Genomic DNA, 20066 nt, shown 5'->3' with positions numbered 1-20066 from the left:
AAGTTTTTCCTCATCTCAGTCCTAAATGGCCTGCTCTTTATTCTTATTAAGAAACAACTCGGAGCACTGGATTCTCCAAAGATCTTGGGACTAGGCATGTTCTGGTTCTAGCACTGAATACTTGCATTCGAGAATTAGAATGCCAAGATGTTCCTGTAATAACACAAGACTTTACTCATTAAAATGGAAAATCTCCAATATTTGTTCTGTTCACAAAGAGCAAGGCAAGATTATGCATGCTAAACCCAGAATATGGGTGCTCTTACACACAGAGAACCTCCCATGATATTAACTTCAAAAGTTCTATGTATGCACATACGTATGCACATATGTTTGTTTCTATGAATGGCAGAATTAATTTCCTTTTCTCTTTTTAGTAGTTGTTCTTTCTTATTAATCTTGTGTGCTTTTGATGTTGTTCATAACATACTGTGGAAGTATGGTTACCATTTTGAGTGGTGTTTTTTGTGTGCGTTTTCCAACTTACTGACTAAATTGACGTGTATGTTTATAAAAACGGAACCTTTAATTATCCAGGGACAGCCATTATATCTAATTGTTGTTCCAACTTCATCAACAAATGATCGAATGGGTTGCAGTCAATAGCTGTAAACTTTTCACCTGCACTCAATTTTGGCTTTGCCACGATTGCTCAGATCCAGACCTCATTTTAGCCATAGGCCAAATATGTAGCTGAGAGAACTGAATTCCAGAGGTGAGATTATTCTGTGTGAAAAAGGAGGAGACATTGCACTGCCGATTTGAACTGTGCATGAAGGAGTTGTTTAATTATCTCAATTCCAAGATATTGCTGCAGGAGTTCTTCAGGACAGTTGTTTTTCAGCGACCTTCTGTCTATTCCATGGTCAGAAGTGTGGATTTTCGTAGTTTATCGATGAACAAATTTTGGTTCAATTTGCAACTGGTGAGAAGATGAAGCAGTCAATCTAATAATGTGTTCCAGTATAGGCTGATACAGTGCCCCCCAGAATGTTTGGGACAAAGACCATCTTTTATTTATTTGCCTCTACACAATTTGAGATTTGTAGTCGAAAAAATCACGTGTGGTTAAAGTGCACATTGTCAGATTTTATTTAAGGCATTTTTTTTTAATCAATTTTGTTTCACCATGTATAATTACAGCAGTGCGTATACATAGTCCCTCCATTTCAGGGCACCATAATGTTTGGGTCACAGCAATGTCATGTAAATGAAAGTAGTCATGTTTAGTATTTTGTTGCATATCCTTTGCATGCAATGACTGCTTGAAGTCTGCGATTCATGGACATCACCAGTTGCTGGATGTCTTCTCTGGTGATGCTCTGCCAGGTCTGCAGTCATCTTTAGCTTATGTTTGCTTTAGACAATAGGTGCAGGAGTAGGCCATTCAGCCCTTTGAGCCAGCACCGCCATTCAATGTGATCATGGCTGATTATCCCCTATCAGTGCCCCGTTCCTGCCTTCTCCCCATATCTCCTGACTGCTATCTTTAAGAGCCCTATCCAGAGATCTGGCCTCCACCGCAGAGAATTCCAGACTCACAACGCTCTGTGTGAAATAGTGCTCCTCATCTAAATGGCTTACCCCTTATTCTTAAACTGTGGCCCTTGGTTCTGGACTCCCCCAACATTGGGAACATGCTTCCTGCCTCTTAGTGTGTCCAAACCCTTAATAATCTTGTGTTTCAATAAGATCCCTTTTCATCCTTCTAAATTCCAGTTTACAAGCCCAGCCGCTCCATTCACTCAGCATATGACAGTCCCGCAATCCTGGGAATTAACCTTGTAAACCTACGCTGTACTCCCTCAATAGCAAGAATGTCCTTCCTCAAATTAGGGAACCAAAACTGCACACAATACTCCAGGTGTGGTCTCACTAGGGCCCTGTACAACTGCAGAAGGACCTCTTTGTTCCTATACTCAACTCCTCTTGTTATGAAGGCCAACATGCCATTAGCTTTCTTCACTGCTTGCGGTACCTGCATGCTTACTTTCATTGACTGATGAACAATGACCCCCAGATCCCGTTGTACTTCCTCTTTTCCATCGCCTGAGCTGTGGCACCATTTAGATAATAACTGTCTTCCTGTTCTTGCCACCAAAGTGGATAACCTCACATTTATCATTAAACTGCATCTGCCGTACATCTGCCCACTCACCCAACCTGTCCAAGTCGCCTTGCATCCTCATAGCATCCTCCTCACAGTTCACACTGCCACCCAGTTTTGTGTCATCTGCAAATTTGCTGGTGTTACTTTGAATTCCTTCATCTAAATCATTGATGTATATTGTAAATAGCTGCGGTCCCAGCACTGAGCCTTGCGGTACCCCACTAGTCATTGCCTGCCATTCTGAAAGGGACCCGTTAATCCCTGCTCTTTATTCCTGTCTGCCAACCAATTTTCTTACTGTCAGCACACTACCCCTAATACCATGTGCCCTAATTTTGCCCACTAATTTCCTATGTGGGACCTTATCAAATGCTTTCTGAAGTCCAGGTACACTACATCCACTGGCTCTCCCTTGTCCATTTTCTTAGTTGCATCCTCAAAAAATTCCAGAAGATTAGTCGAGCATGATTGCCCTTTTGTAAATCCATGCTGACTCAGATCGATCCTGTTACTGCTATCCAAATGTGCCGCCATTTCATCTTTTATAATTGACTCCAGCATCTTCCCCACCACTGATGTCAGGCTAATTGGTGTATAATTCCCTGTTTTCTCTCTCCCGCCTTTCTTAAAAAGTAGGATAACTTTAGCTACCCTCCAATCCACAGGAACTGATCCTGAATCTATAGAATATTGGAAAATTATCACCAATGCGTCCACGATTCCTAGAGCCACTTCCTTAAGTACCCTGGGATGCAGACCATCAGGCCCTGGGGATATATCAGCCTTCAGTCCCATCAGTCTACCCAACACCATTTCCTGCCTAATGTGGATTTCCTTCAGTTCCTCTGTCACCCCACATCCTCTGGCCACTAGTACATCCTTTTGGTCACTAGTACATGATTTGGGGGGGCTAGTCCCCTTCAGTTTTATCTTCAGCATATAAAAGGCATGGTCAATTGGGTTCAGATCGGGTTGGCTACTAAATGGACCGTTTTTTAGTTTTGAAAAACATCTTCAGCGGATGCGTGTTTTGGGGGCTAGTCCCCTTCAGTTTTCTCTTCAGCATACATAAGGCATGCTCAATTGGGTTCAGATCGGGTGATTGACTTGGCCACTCAAGAATTGACCTTTTTTTTAGTTTTGTAGAACTCCTTTGTTGCTTTAGCAGTAGATTTGGGATCATTGTCTTGCTGGAGAATGAACTGCCGGAAAATGAGTTTTGAGGCATTTGTTTGAACTTGAGCAGATAGGATGTGTCTATACACTTCCGAATTTATTATGCTACCACCATCAGCAGTTGTATCATCAATGAAGATAAGTGAGCCAGTACCTTCAGCAGCCATACATGACCAGGCCATAACACCCCCACCACCGTACTTCACAGATGAGGTGGATTGCTTTGGATCTTGGGCAGTTCCTTCTCTCCTCCATACTTTGCTCTTCCCATCACTCTGATATGTTAATTTTTGTCTCATCTGTCCACAAGACCTTTTTCCAGAACTGTGGTTGCTCTTTTAATACAATACAATATTTATTCATTGTCCTTTGAACCTCAAATGAGGCTCAATAGAAACTCTGTTTCTACAGCCATACAAACAGAACAATTTCTACAAGACACACAAACAATTCAATTCACACAAACATCCATCACAGCGAATCTCCTCCTCACTGTGATGGAAGGCAAAGTCTTTTCTCTCCCCTGTGTTCCATTTCTCTCCCGATGTTAAAGCCCCCGGCGGGCGATGGTAAGTCCCACGGCCGTTAAGGCCGCGCCGGGCGATGTACGACCCCCGCTCCAGGTCTTAATGTCTCAAATACTTCTTAAGTACTCAAGGTCTTAAGTACTTCTTGGGAAACTGTAACCTGGCCATCCTATTTTTGCGGCTAACGAGTGGTTTGCAACTTGCAGCGTAGCCTCTGTATTTCTGTTCATGAAATTTTCTGCGGACAGTGGTCATTGATAAATCCGCACCTGAAGAGTGTTTCTGATCTATCAGACAGTTGTTTGGGTTTTTTTCTTTATTGTAGAAAGAATTCGTCTGTCATCAGCTAGAGATATTCACCAGAATGCCACCATTTTCCAGGCTCTCCTTTAATTCCACATCTTCCTAACTTGGAATTGTATTGCCATTCCTTCTTCATTCCTTTGTCTAAATCCTGAATCTCTTAATCCAATGACACTGGAGTATGTTTCCTAGCTGCACTGTAGTTGGAGTGGGGGCAGGAGATTGAGAACCGCGTAGCCTGTTGCCAAGACGGTAACCTCTCCCTCAATGTCAAGTCAAAAGAGATTGTAATTGACCTCAGGAAGCGAAGCAGTAAACACCCCATTATACATTGATGGCACCAAAGTAAAGATGGTCGAAAGCTTCAAGTTCTTATGAATAACTATCACCAGCAATTTGCCCTGGACCAGCCATGTCGAAGCAGTAGGCAAGAAAGCACACCAATGCCTCTACTTCATTAGAAGGCTTAGGAAGTTTGGCATGTCCCCAGCCACCCTCACGTCCTACAGATGCACTGTAGTAAGCATTTTATTAGGATACATCACAGCATTGCTTGGGAACAGTTCTATCCAAGGCTGCAAGAAATTACAGAGAATTGTGGACGTAGCCCAGCCTATCACACAAACCTACCTCCCTTCCATGGACATCATGCTGCCTCGACCAGGCCACCAGCATAATCAAGGGCCAGTCTCACTCCGGTCATTCCTCTTATCCTCTTTCCCATCAGGCAAGAGGTACAGAAGTTTGAAAACACATACCTCCAGATTCAGGGTCTGTTCCTTCCCAGCTGTTATCGGGCAAATGAAAGGTCCTCTCATCAGCTTGTGTGTGTGTGTGGCCCTGACCTCCCGTTTACCTCATTGGAGACCTTTGAACTATATTTTTATTGGACTTTACCTTGCACTAAATGTTACACCTTTTATCTTGTATCTGTACACCGGATGGCTTGATTGTAATCTCGTATAGTCTTTTCGTTGACTGAATAGCGTGCGCCAAAATGCTTTTCACTAGTTGTCACCACAAGGGAAATTACAGATGAGTAATAATATTGATGTTACCAGTTATACTTGCATACAATAAATAAAAAGGAAATAATTTTCCTCTTGCAGTATTTTTTTTCTTGGTTTCAAAACCCATTGTTAACTAACGTACTATGTATTGTCAGTTTCTCAATAGAAGTTGAGTACTGAAAGTTGATAAATTTAAGCTAGTCTACTGGTTATCTCAGTAGACAAATTGCATTTGTGCAAGTTGTTTTTGTTTGATTCACCAAATGGAAACTAAACAAAGAAACACAGTTAACATGATGTTGAAATAGCACACATTTCATTAAATCAGTAAGGTTTAAACGTTCTCAATTCTTCCCAATGAATAATTGTATCACTGTAAGCCTTTGAAAAGAGAATCGTGCAATATTTAAGTTCTGCTCTGTATTTCAGAAAAAATTCATGTATGACTTAAACATAATTTTCCTGTTCCAAACTCTCATGGCGTTCGTGCTTCTGTCTTAATTCAGTTTTTTTTACATTATTGCTTTTGACCTACTCCATTTTAAACCAAGTTTTCGGGGCTCTTAATGGCTTATTTGATCGAGTCTGATTACACTATAAGGTAGAGAAGCCTTTTTCAATAAAGCAAAGAGGAAACCACTTGTGTGTGATTATAAAATGAGCATTGCCTTCTTTTGATAAATCTGAAAATTAGTATTTGTATTCCAGGGTAGACTAAAATGCTGGAGAATCTCAGCGGGTGAGGCAGCATCTATGGAGTGAAGGAAATAGGCAACGTTTAGGATCAAGACCCTTCTTCAGACTGATGTGAGGGTGGGGGGGGGGGGCGGGAAGCAGAAAGGAAGAGGCGGAGACAGTGGGCTGAGGGAGAGCTGAGAAGGGGAGGAGAAAGCAGGGACTACCTGACATTAGAAAAGTCAATGTTCATATCGCTGGGGTGTTTTCCAGTAGAGGTTTACCACATGTCATTTTAACACCGTGATAGCACTTGTGTGCAGGGTACGAGAACTGACGAAATACTGCACTATTTTAGATGAGATAGTAAGCTGAGACCATTTCTTTTTTATGGTGGATGAACAATTTTTCAAGAATTTTATTAGTATGTTTTGCCTTCAACCAACAGCACCCAAAGTCTACCTTTAAATCACTAAATCACTAAGACCAATCAATCCCTTTATAAATCCCAGTTGGTTACTCCTAATATTTTAATTTCTTAAGATTCTATTATTTTTGCCATTGATGCGAGTTTGTTAATTTTGTTTTTGTAAATATAGGGATCTCATCACGCGCCTACCACTTTTCACTGGCTCTATATCCTAAAGCATACATAATTAGAAAGCAGTAGGTCAGCCACAACTCTGCAATTTTCTGTAGTCTTGTGCAGAGCAGTTGACAAATTAAGTTGCAACGCATTGCAGTAGAATACTTTCTATGGTGCATCTATAGAAATTGGTGGAGTCATTAGAGACATGTCAAATTTCATAGAAAGGTGGAAATGGTAACCAAGGCAGAGGTGATAAGTGGAGAAGACAAAAGGGCGCAGATGGTAGAATTTGATAAGGAATATGAGGAATTAAATATAGAACTTGAGGGGCATGGTGAGTGGAAAGCGATTAATGTGGGGGAAGGAAAATGAAGGACCTGTAGGGAAGAAAAGGTGGGTGATGTGCGGATGATGGAGAGGTTGAAAGGAACTTGTTGATGGGGGGAGAGAGGAGGAGGGATGGAAGGAGCTGGGTAGATGAGAAGGAGGGGATGGGTTGCCTGGAATTGGATAATTCAATGTTCATACTGCAGGGTTGTGGGCTAATCCAGAATGATATGTTTTGGTCTTCCAATTCGGGTATGGCCTTATTCTGGCAGAGGAGGAGGCCAAAGGCAGATAGGCCAGTTTGGGGAGGGGAACAGAGTGCAAGTGTTTGGAGAAGTAGTCGCTCACTGGTCCATGCATCCAGAAAAGGATAGGCATACGTGAACCATATGAGACCCTACTGCTGCACTTCTGATCAGGAGCAAATTTCAGTTGTAGGGGATGTCCAATTTCAGAATCGGTTCAGCCGGGAAAATGAGTTAAATTATAATTAAAGCACAAAGTAAGTGGTGTAACACCAGGATAAGCACTCAACTATGAAAACCAAGCCCAAAGCCAGAGTACTATCTAAACTGATTATAAAAACTTATGCTAAGGACAATAACTAACTCCACATGCAATAATCGGCTACCTCCATGTTAACAAGCACATGTAAAAAAAAACTGATTGTGTAGATGCAAATATATCATTGGGGTTATCACTGGTGTTTTGTTGAGTTAGGCCCACGTCACCTTGGGAAGGCTCAACAGTTAGTTCTAGGGTCCCAGAGCAACCACCCCCCCCCCCCCCCCCCCCCCCCCCCCCCCCCCCCTCAATACCTGCTGTCACCATCTATGCTGCCAATATCTACTAAATAAAGGCGACTACAGACTATTAATTCACTAAAACAAATGCTAAACACTCGCATCCTGCCTTCCACTTATCTTAACCCATCATTAAACTCATCGAACCACAAATATCAACCTTGCATAAAATCGGGGTACACTTACACCGAATAAACTTACAATGAAATACTCATGCCACATGTTATACATTTCTTTTCTGCCTGCAACTGACTCAATTTCTTCTCCAGCAATCCACTTACTGCCTTGCTCTGCTGCCTCTGAAATTTCCTTTATGGCCTGACGCAAACTCTGTTCGCGAATTCCTTGCTCTCCAAATAGCGACATGGTCGATCTCACTATGAAACCTCTATAACCCACCTCTCTTGCTCTCCATCCTAGGCTGCTCAATATCTGCTGTCAAATCTACATATCTAAGCTTTTTCCTTTCAGAAGTTTCATCCACTAAGTTCTCCTAAGGCACTGTCAGTCTATAAAAGACATGATCTGCTGCTGACGAACTGACCATAACACTATATCAGGCCTCAAACTGGTACTATTTATTTTGTGCGGAATAACAAGCCTTCCTCCCAAATCTGCTTGCATCCCCCAATCATTGGCTCCCCTTAACTGGCCTAACTCATACCTGTCTGAACGTTTCTCCTCTATCTTTCTCTCCCTCATGGACAAAATGAATAGCTACACTCTCAGTCATGTTGCCTACTGAATTCACTTGTGCTCTCTTCGTCTCAATTGCTGCAGTTATGCAGTTCAAGACCTGGTTATGCGACCAAGTAAACCAACCTTGAGAAAGACTCATCTTGCATCCCGACAAACTATGCCTCAACGTTGCCACCTCTGAACACAGAAAGGCTGGGTCCCCACCTACCCACCGTTTGAGGTTCTGTGGTGATGGCAGCACATCATAAATAGCCCCTATAGGGAAACTTACATGACCTGCCGCCATGAACCACAGGTTCCTGCAGCTAAACCTCCTCTTTTCTACACTTTCCCAATTCATCCACTGTCCCTGCTTAACCTGTGCTACTGCCCTTATACCCACTGCTTCCTCCTGACGACGTATCGGCTCTACAACCAATTTCCTGCAACTGCCTTACTCCACACTGGTTTCCCTATGCTGAGCACTCGGCCTCTTTTCCCTTGCTGCACCCTACCAACGACGTGCGTCTCAGAGCTGCTTGTGCTTCCTTGCTAAGAAACCTGTGGTGCCCTTCATTACTTAAACAGTTTACAATTCCTTGGTCTCAGCTGGCTCATCTTTACGATGGACATGCAATCCCTCTATATCATCATCCCAAAGCGCCAAGATTTGAACGCCTTCCAATTTCTTCCTTGAAGAGAGTTGAGTTATTGACAAATAAATTTGAACACTTTGAACCCCCTTTGAGTATTAAAAAAAGTATAGGACTTTTGGAAATAGGTTTAAGTTAACTTCCTTGATCAAATCTGAGGAAGGACATTATTGCCATAGAGGGAGTGCAGAGACGGTTCACCAGACTGATTCCTGGGATGTCAGGACTGTCTTATGAAGAAAGACTGGATAGACTTGGTTTATACTCTCTAGAATTCAGAAGATTGAGAGGGGATCTTATAGAAACTTACAAAATTCTTAAGGGGTTGGACAGGCTAGATGCAGGAAGATTGTTCCCGATGTTGGGGAAGTCCAGGACAAGTGGTCACAGCTTAAGGATAAGGGGGAAATCCTTTAAAACCGAGATGAGAAGAACTTTTTTCACACAGAGAGTGGTGAATCTCTGGAACTCTCTGCCACAGAGGGTAGTTGAGGCCAGTTCATTGGCTATATTTAAGAGGGGGTTAGATGTGGCCCTTGTGGCTAAGGGGATCAGGGGGTATGGAGAGAAGGCAGGTACGGGATACTGAGTTGGATGATCAGCCATGATCATATTGAATGGCGGTGCAGGCTCGAAGGGCCGAATGGCCTACTCCTGCACCTAACTTCTATGTTTCTATGTTTAATGTGTTTCCTTCACAATGAGTAAGGAGATATCTGATTTTGGAGACTAAGGTGGACCATTTGTGAGTGAGAGAATGCTCTGACAAGTGATTGCAGGATCATAACGTTTAAATTAACACAATGGGGAAGGGGAAGGAAAATGAATAGAAAGCAAGGAAATATAAGTTTAGGTTTATTGTCACGTGTACAGGTACAGTGCAAAGTTTTGTTTTGCATGCTATCAGATATACCATATATAAATATAATAAAAACAAACTTGCATGCAATACAGCAAAAATGGTACAGAATGTAGAATGTAGTTCTCAGCATTGTAGAGAGCATCAATTCCACAAATGAAAAAGTGCTAAGAGGAGAGAAATTAAAGTGGATTTTAATATTAAAAAGTGAAACTGAACAAAACATTTGTATTTATTCACTTTTCATGGCAATATGGTGGAGAGTTCCTTACTTGAACTTTGTGCTCTTCCTGGTGAAGGTGTTCTCATAATGCTATTGGGTTGGAGATGCAGGATTTACACTCAACAGCAAGCTATTTTCAAATCAGGATGTTGTGTGATTTGGAGAGAATATGTAAATGGTAGCATTCCAAGATGCCTAAAGCCTGTGTCCATGGTGTTAATAATTGGTGCTTGAAAGGTACTGCTGGAATAACCAAGTTGAGTAATTGCTGTGCATTTTTTAGATGGTTCACATAACAACCTCTGTTCCCCTTCAGAGGAGGGAGCAAATGTTTAATTTAATGGGTGGGGATCTGATGAAGCTGCATTGTCCTTGATGGTACACAGAAAAAGCTGGAGTAACTCAGCAAGTCAGGCAGCATCTCTGGAGAAAAGGAAGAGATATGTTTCGGTTTGAGACTCGTCTTCGGACTGAGAGTCAGGGGAAAGGGAAGTGAGAGATATAGACGGTGAGGTAGAGTGATATAGAACAAAGAGGTAGATGGACAGGACAAGTCTAGAGGGATACGGGCCAAATGCTGGCAGCTGGGACTAGTGTAGTTGGGACATGTTGGTCGGTGTGGACAAGTTGTGCTGAAGGGCCTGTTTCCAAGTTGTATGACTATAACTCTAAATGAATGACCAATATGCAAAACATAACGATGTTCAAGGAAAGGTGGAGCCCACAATGGTCCATTGCTTAGATGGTGTCAAGTTTCTTGAATGTTGGGGGAGCTGAATGTATTCAAGTAGGCAGAGAGTATTCAATCATACTCCAGACTTTTGCTTTTTGGAGTAGCAGCAGATGAGACACCATTGAAGTGTTCCCTGAGTCTGATCTGGTTTTGTAGCCACAGTGGTGACCAGCAGTAAATTGATGGTGGGTGACTTGGTAATGCCATTGAATGTTGAGGGTTTCAATTCTATTCCTTTATGCAGGGTATACCAGGGCTCTCACTTAACCTTTTTTTCCCTGTTGCCAGCTGGGCAACCTAGGCAGCTTTTTAGGTTGCCAAATGACAGTTTAGGTGGTCATTTAAGACGGCTTGCATGACGCGTGTGATAATGTGCTCGGACGAAGTGTGTAGTTACCAGTCGGAATTATGCTCAATGAAGCATTCACATATTATTTCTGCTTTATTTCTGCTCAAATAAAGTCGCAAACTAAACATATTCACCAATCAAGACATGATATATACCACAATGACATGCAGCAAAATTATAATACAGTATCTCAACTCTTTTTACTCGTTGCAATGAATGCAATTTCTATTATTTCTTTCCACTTCCAAACGAAAATGTGGTTGGTTTATTCAGCGTATGATTAACCTGTGCCAATAAATCCTGGACCATGGACCAGAAACATATATGCTTAACCATGCACACTACAAACTGTAGAAGGACCAAAAATTATTATGTGAAGGATCAAAAATGATCATGACATGGCCATAGCATGGGTCGTTATTGCTATTGGTACAGAAACACTCTTGCTCCCCACATAATTTATCCACAACAAAATATACAGGTTACATAGAAACGTAGAAAATAGGTGCAGGAGTAGGCCATTCAGCCCTTCGAGCCTGCACCGCCATTCAATATGATCATGGCTGATCATCCAACTCGGTATCCTGTACCTGCCTTCTCTCCATACCCCCTGATCCTTTTTGCCACAAGGGCCACATCTAACTCCCTCTTAAATATAGCCAATGAACTGGCCTCAACTACCTTCTGTGGCAGAGAATTCCAGGGATTCACCACTCTCTGTGTGAAAAATGTTTTCCTCATCTTGGTCCTAAAAGATTTCCCCCTTATCCTTTAACTGTGACCCCTTGTTCTGGACTTCCCCAACATCGGGAACAATCGTCCTGCATCTACCCTGTCCAACCCCTTAAGAATTTTGTAAGTTTCTATAAGATCCCCCCTCAATCTTCTAAATTCTAGCAAGCCGAGTCTGTCCAGTCGTTCTTCATATGAAAGTCCTGACATCCCAGGAATCAGTCTGGTGAACCTTCTCTGTATTCCCTCTATGGCAAGAATGTCTTTCCTCAGATTAGGAGACCAAAACTGTACGCAACACTCCAGGTGTGGTCGCACCAAGACCCTGTACAACTGCAGTAGAACCTCCCTGCTCCTATATTCAAATCCTTTTTCTATGAATGCTATCATACCATTCGCTTTCTTCACTGCCTGCTGCACCTGCATGCCTACTTTCAATGACTGGTGTACCATGACACCCAGGGCTCCTTGCATCTCCCCCTTTCCTAATCGGCCACCATTCAGATAATAGTCTGCTTTCCTGTTTTGCCACAAAAGTGGATAACCTCACATTTATCCACATTATACTGCATCTGCCATGCATTTGCCTACTCACCCAGCCTATCCAGGTCACCTTGCAGCCTCCTAGCATCCTCCTCACAGCTAACACTGCCCCCCAGCTTCGTGTCATCCGCAAACTTGGAGATGTTGCATTCAATTCCCTTGTCCAAATCATTAATATATATTGTAAATAGCTGGGGTCCCAGCACTGAGCCTTGCGGCACCCCACTAGTCACTGCCTGCCATTGTGAAAAGGACCCGTTTACTGCTACTCTTTGCTTCCTGTCTGCCAGCCAGTTCTCTATCCACATCAATAATGAACCCCCAATAGCGTATGCTTTTAAGTTTGTATACTAATCTCTTATGTGGGATCTTGTCAAAAGCCTTCTGAAAGTCCAGATATAACACATCCACTGGTTCTCCCTTATCCACTCTACTAGTTACATCCTTGAAAAATTCTATAAGATTCGTCAGACATGATTTACCTTTCATAAATTCATGCTGACTTTGTCCAATGATTTCACCACTTTCCAAATGTGCTGCTATCCCATCTTTAATAACTGATTCTAGCAGTTTCCCCACTACCGATGTTAGACTAACTGGTCTGTAATTCCCCGTTTTCTCTCTCCCTCCCTTTTTTTAAAAAGCGGGGTTACATTAGCTACCCTCCAATCCTCAGGATCTAAAGAGTTTTGAAAAATTATCACTAATGCATCCACTATTTCTGAGGCTACTTCCTTAAGTATTCTGGGCTAACCTGACAGATTATTTATGTCTTCCTTAGTGAAGACAGAACCAAAGTAGTTATTCAATTGGTCTGCCATGTCCTTGTTCCCCATGATCAATACATCTGTTTCTGACTGCAAGGGACCTACATTTGTTTTAACTAATCTTTTTCTCTTCACATATCTAAAGACTTTTGCAGTCAGTTTTTATGTTCCCTGCCAGTTTTCTTTCATAATTTATTTTCCCTTTCCTAATTAAGCCCATTGTCCTCCTCTGCTGGACTATGAATTTCTCCCAGTCCTCTGGTAGGCTGCGTTTTCTGGCTGCAAGGAAAATTTCAAAACTACATTTTATGATAATAGCTGTTAAAACCGACAATACCCATCTGACAGGTTAAACATCACACTAACTGACAAGAGATGATCAAAGGACACACCTGCAGCAAATGTTCTTTTGGTAATATGTTTAAAGGTGTCAAAACGCCACATTATCGGACATTCAGATTAAATGTATGTATTATGAAGATACCCAGTTTGTACGCAACAGATTAAAAAAAAAATCATTGATAAACGCTGTTTCCATCATTCCCACTTCAGAATTATTGTTAAAAGTTTAACTGAAATATCTCCTGACCAAATTTGTGATGTATATCACCGACTGTAAAAGTAAAATCTGGATAAATCCAACGTATAGTTGTGAATGTTTTCATTAAATAACTACTATACTGATACTCCATATAAAGAGCTTTGATTTTCTAGTAAAATGAATTATGTAATAATGTGTCAACGGTAGCTGTAACAATCGAACACTGCGGTTTTAAAGTTTCACGTGTTCACAATTTTATTAATCCATCTTCATAGAGTAAAAACAAATAATAACATTGGTAATTAAAACACATTTGGGAGGGGGGTTTGAGAAGGCAATCGGTGCGGAATGGATGGATTGAGGCAGGGGAATTAGTGCGTGTTGGTTGGAGTAGATAAAATTGTGAGGGGAGAGCGCGGGGGATGTCAGTGGGGTTGAATGGGGGGGATCAGTACGGGATGGATGGGGGGGAATCTGTGCAGGATAGATGGGGGGAATCAGTGCAGGATGGATGTGGGGGGGGGATCAGTACAGGACGAATGTGGTAGACAAAAATGCTGGAGAAACTCAGTGGGTGAGGCACCATCTATGGAGCGAAGGAAATAGACAATGTTTCGGGTCGAGACCTTTCTCCAGACTGATCCCCAGCATTCTTCTTGAATGCGGAGGGGGGCAGTATAGGATGAATGGGGGAGGTCAGTACAGTGTGGAGCGGAAGGTCTGTGCAGGATGAATGGGGAGGATCACTGCAGGATAGATGGGGGATCGGTGCAGGATAAATGAAGGGGGGGTCAGTACGGGATGAATGGGGGGGGATCAGTACAGGATGGATGGGTGGGAGCAGTGCAGGATGAATGGGGGGGGGGACAATGCAGGATGAATGGGGGGGAGCAGTGCAGGATGAATGGGGGGTGGCAGGAGAATCAATGTGAGGTGGATAGGGAGATCAGTGCAGGATGAATAGCTAGGCAGGGGGGGGGGGGTAGATGGGGAGGGGAGCACAGGGGATGTCAGGACTGAATAGAGGCGGGAATGGGGATCAGTGTGGGATTGAGAGGGGTCCCAGGATAAGGGGGGGGGGGGGAGAAAGAGACAGAGAGAGAGAGAGAGAGAGAGAGAGAGAGAGAGAGAGACAGACAGACAGAGAGAGGGGGACAGAGAGAGAGAGGGGGAGGGAGAGACAGAGGGGGAGGGAGAGACAGAGGGACAGACATAGGGAGAGGGACAGACGGGGAGAGGGAGACAGAGGAGTTGGGGAGGAAGGAAGGTCAGCGCTCCTCAGACAACACCGGCATCATCACCCCGCTGCCTTGGCCGTCCCTGTGCACCGCTAACTGCCGCCACCAAAGGGATCAGTACGGGATGTTGGGATCTCCTCGTCACCGCCTCCCCTCCTCCGCCAGCCATCAGCAAGGTGCGGGACTAAGCGATGCAGACACTTGAGACGGTGGAAGGGGGCCTCCCGCTCGTTCACTCCCTCCTCCCGGCCTCGGCGTGCGGGAGGGTTTGTTTTGAAAGCGTCGCTGGCGGAGTGGCAAGCAGCGGCCGCTATCAGGACGGGCGGGGTGCGGGAGGAGGAGCCGCTGCTGCTGCTGCTGTGCGGGGCCCGTCATTCGCTCCGATTCTCCGTCACCCCGCACCTAGTGTCTTTGACCCGCTAGTATCTACACAGCTTTGACCCGCACTACAGCTGTTGCCGCCGTCGACACGAAACGTCACGTTCCTTTTAGCCCAAGATGCTGCCTGACCCACTGAGTTACTCCAGTTTTTTGTGTCTACGGTATAAACCAGCATCTGCAGTGCCAAGCCAGGCAAAATGACTCGGCATTTAGGTTGTCCGGCGGCACTTTAGGTGGTGATTGGCACCCGGGCAACCGCTAATTTCGAGCCCTGTATACATATAGCAGTTAAAGATGGTTTCACACGGTGTTTGTATTCGTATCAAACAATAAATGTAATACATTGTGATTTGGTTCTGTGAAAATAGCAGGGACTGTCAAAGGTATATTAAATAAAGACCACAGCTGTAAAATTCTCTAAGTTTAATTGAGTACCTTCACTTCTACTGTTGTTGGACCATTCACACAATCTTTTTGAATTCTGTTCCTGCCGATCCTGTTTCATTAATTTTTATTGAATATTCTGCTTGGAAAGTTGAGAATTGAGTCATTGTGTTGCTGGCATAAATAGCAGAAATTAGCTTTTATTGATGCTGAATAGGGAATAGCAGATATTGACTTTTGGCAAGGTAGCAGAGTTCATTGTGGCTTGGAGATTGATGTGGAAACTTGTTACATTTATCGTCAGAGGATTGAATGTCTTCCAGGATATCAATGCTTGCACCCAATAGGATGTTTTTGTTTGATGTGCAATAATCTAATGAGAGGCCACGGTAGTGTAAAACGCGGTAACAAATCTCTTTTCCTGCTTTCTCTCTCCTATTCCAATCAGTTTGAAGAAGGTTTCTGACCTCAAAGTTGTAGTGAATATATTATTGAAAATGCTTACCTTTCAAGGTAAAGAAAACAAAAGAAATGCACTATCAAAACAGCAATGAAGCCTAGTCATTTGGCCTAACTAATTTGTTCCATTACTTTAGATTCTTAAAAGAGATTTCACCAGATCATCATATCACTTGTCCTGCCTGCTTTAACTTATCCAGCTTTTTCTTAAATGTTTGTGTTATTTGTCTCAGCCATGCTTTGTTTTTTATTTCCATCCATTGAGCAGGATGAGTGATGCTAGAAACGGCAAGTTTTTAGGGCGGAAGGCTGTCTAGTTGTTTTATTGACTTGGCATTACCCCCACTTCACTGTTCAGTTTCCAACCTATGTCTCGCCACTTGCAGCCCTCGCATCCCAACACCTTGCCGCTAGCATTAGAATAATTGGCCAGTCAATTAAAAAAAATGGATGCTTTTCAGTTTTCTTAAAAAAATGACCAGAGAACAGGATCTATTTGGACCTATGTGGTGGCAGAATATGTGTTTAGGTCTGGAGAAATTATTTGATCTTTCTTCACAGAATAGGGAGATCACAGACAATAACATCAAAGAGAAAGTATGTGATGTTTTGGAAGTGATCAATTTAGAGAGAGTTGTGGCGTCCAGGCCACTACAGAGTAAACAATTAAGAGGTATATTGAGGGAATGCAGCGTAGATTTACAAGGTTAATTCCTGGGATGGCGGGACTGTCATATGCTGAGAGAATGGAGCAGCTGGGCTTGTACACTCTGGAGTTTAGAAGGATGAGAGGGCATTTCATTGAAACATATAAGATTGTTAAGGGTTTGGACACGCTAGAGGCAGGAAACGTGTTCCCGATGTTGGCGGAGTCCAAAACCAGGAGCCACAGTTTAAGAATAAGGAGTAAGCCATTTTGAATGGAGACGAGGAAACACTTTTTCTCACAGAGAGTGGTGAGTCTGGAATTCTCTGCCTCAGAGGACGGTGGAGGCAGGATCTCTGGATACTTTCAAGAGAGAGCTAGATGGGGCTCTTAAAAATAGTGGAGTCAGGGGATATGGGGAGAAGGCAGGAACGGGGTACTGATTGGGGATGATCAGCCATGATCACATTGAATGGCGGTGCTGGCTCGAAGGGCTGAATGGCCTACTCCTGCACCTATTGTCTATTGTATAGCAATTTTAGATGGACATATTGCTATGCCTGGATAATGTACAGACTCCAATTTTCATTCTCCAAATCTCTCATAAGGTGCCTGTTGACAACTGGATACTAGCTAATAAAAATAGTCCAAGTAACTGGACCAGTCTTCCTCACATCAACAATTCTAAAATTATTGGAATTAAATCTGAGGGACATCATTAATCAGCATTTCAACAGACACAAGTGAAATGAGGGTAGTCAGAATTGATTGGTTTAGAGAAGGACATGTCTGAACAGTGATCACATTTTTTTGAGGTGTCCGGACGATATTGGCTAGTTGTTTGTCAAAGCTCAGGATGAAATATTGATTAGAACGGTCAAACAGAAACATAGAAAATAGTTGCAGGAGTAGGCCATTCGGCTCTTCGAGCCAGCACCATGGCTGATCATCCAAAATCAGTACCACATTCTGGCTTTTTCCATATCCCTTGATTCTCTTAGCCCTCTAAATTTACCACTCTCTTGAAAACGTGATGGGATTCAAGGTAAAGTGTTGTTTGATTAAAAATTGGCAAGTGAGTTGTCATTAATTTTAGTGACTGGTGGTTGTAAAGAGTGGAGTTCAACGGAATTCCGTGTTGGTTTCTTCCTTTTCATGATGTATATCAGTGATATGAACTGAAATGTAGAGGCCATGATTTTTTTTTTTTAATTACCAATGGCGTGAAAATTGTTGATGTGATTATCATGAGGAAGAAACTTCCAGGTGGAAGAAGATAGTGATTGATTTGATGGGCACAAAAATAGTAAAGCAATACAGCCTGGAGAAATGTGATGCATTTGCAGAGGGAACAGATAATTTAGTGATAGAGGACTTGGAGAAACAAAGTGATCCTGCAATGCCTGTCTAAAGATCCCTAAGTTTGCAGGGTAAGTTAATAAGGTGACTAAGAACACGCATGAGATATCTGCCCTCATTGAGCCATTATTTAAAAAAATAAAAACAGGGAGGTCAAGTTTGAATAAAACGAAACGCCTGCTAGGTCACAGCTAGTTTCAGGTTAGTTTATCGTCACGTGCACTGAGGTACAGGGAAAACCTGTTTTTGCATGCTATCCAGCCAGCGGAAAGACAATACATGATTACAATCGAGCCATTCACAGTGCATACCGGAATAACGTTTAGTGCAAGGCAAAAACCAGTAAAATCTGATTAAAGATAGTCGAGGGTCCCTGATGAGGTTGATAGTTCAGGACTGCCCTCTGGTTGTGGTAGGATGGTTCAGTTGCTTGATAGAGCGAGCAAGAAACTGTCCTTGAATCTGGAGGTGTGCGTTTTAGGTACATAGAAACATAGAAAATAGGTGCAGGGGTAGGCCATTCGGCCCTTCGAGCCTGCACCGCCATTCAATATGATCATGGCTGATCATCCAACTCAGTATCCTGTACCTGCCTTCTCTCCATACCCCCTGATCCCTTTAGCCACAAGGGCCACATCTAACTCCCTCTTAAATATGGCCAATGAACTGGCCTCAACTACCTTCTGCGGCAGAGAATTCCAGAGATTCACCCACTCTCTGTGTGAAAAAAGTTTTCATCATCTCGGTCCTAAAAGATTTCCCCCGTATCCTTAAACTGTGACCCCTGGTTCTGGACTTCCCCAACATCGGGAACAATCGTCCTGCATCTACCCTGTCCAACCCCTTAAGAATTTTGTAAGTTTCTATAAGATCCCCCCTCAATCTTCGAAATTCTAACGAGTACAAACCGAGTCTATCCAGTCTTTCGTCATATGAAAGTCCTGACATCCCAGGAACCAGTCTGTTGAACCTTCTTTGTACTCAGTCTATGGCAACAATGTCTTTCCTCAGATTAGGAGACCAAAACTGTACGCAATACTCCAGGTGTGGTCTCACCAAGACCCTGTACAACTGCAGTAAAACCTCCCTGCTCCTATACTCAAATCCGTGGATTTGACTGGATGCCATGTTGTAGGAAGAGTGAATTGGCAATAATAAGAGCCCAGGGAATTTTATAATATACTAGTGTTAGAACACATGACCCATGGGGAGAGATTATCTTGGCTGGAGTTATTTTCTTTGGAACCTGAGAGCATGAAAAGGAAGGACCAATTTATTTGGTAAACAGCCCAATAATTAGGGGGAATACATTTTGGAGACAAAAATTACTTGGTATTTGGAAATTACTTTGTGAATAGGTGGTAGATGAGAAATTTCTAATTACATGTACATGGTAAATATGAGCCGAGCGTTGTGAAATGATACTTGGCTAGGTAGTTCCACTTTTGGTCGGCTTTGGCTGGATGGGCTGATTGGTTGCCTCCTATGCTCTCATTTTCTATGATTCTCTTCATCTTAGTCTGCTGGATAACTGCATTTTATTTCTGATTGACTGCAAATGTTTAAATGCTTTGGAAATTTGCCATTAATTTACCCCACTGTTATAAATTGTACTTATAGAGGTTTTGTCATCTACCATATTATCTCCAGATCCACCTGACATTAGACATGGTGTTTAAAGAATTATTAACATTTCCATTGTAGTATTATGCAGGTCCACCACCAATTTTCTTTTGGAGAAACTCAGCGGGTGCAGCAGCATCTATGGAGCGAAGGAAAAAGGCAAAGTTTCGGGCCGAAACGTTGCCTTTTTCCTTCGCTCCATAGATGCTGCTGCACCCGCTGAGTTTCTCCAGCTTTTTAGTGTACCTTCGATTTTCCAGCATCTGCAGTTCCTTCTTAAACACCAATTTTCTTTTTCTCTTTTTTCTGGCAACTGGTGGTCCAACACCTCCTTTAATCCAGACAAAATTATGAGAGTGCACTTAGAATCTCTCTCTC

The 20066-nt window shown here is 42.8% G+C and overlaps 1 protein-coding gene across 13 annotated transcripts in view; it reads left to right on the top strand.

Moving 5' to 3' along the window:
• mllt10 (MLLT10 histone lysine methyltransferase DOT1L cofactor) overlaps nucleotides 1-20066 on the top strand; it is a 227184-nt gene that overhangs the window by 44283 nt on the left and 162835 nt on the right. The gene's annotated exons all lie outside the window — the stretch shown is intronic.

This window comes from Leucoraja erinacea, chromosome 2 (assembly GCF_028641065.1).
Source record: "Leucoraja erinacea ecotype New England chromosome 2, Leri_hhj_1, whole genome shotgun sequence".
Taxonomy (NCBI): Eukaryota; Metazoa; Chordata; class Chondrichthyes; order Rajiformes; family Rajidae; genus Leucoraja; species Leucoraja erinaceus.
This window is presented reverse-complemented; position numbering and strand designations above follow the sequence as displayed.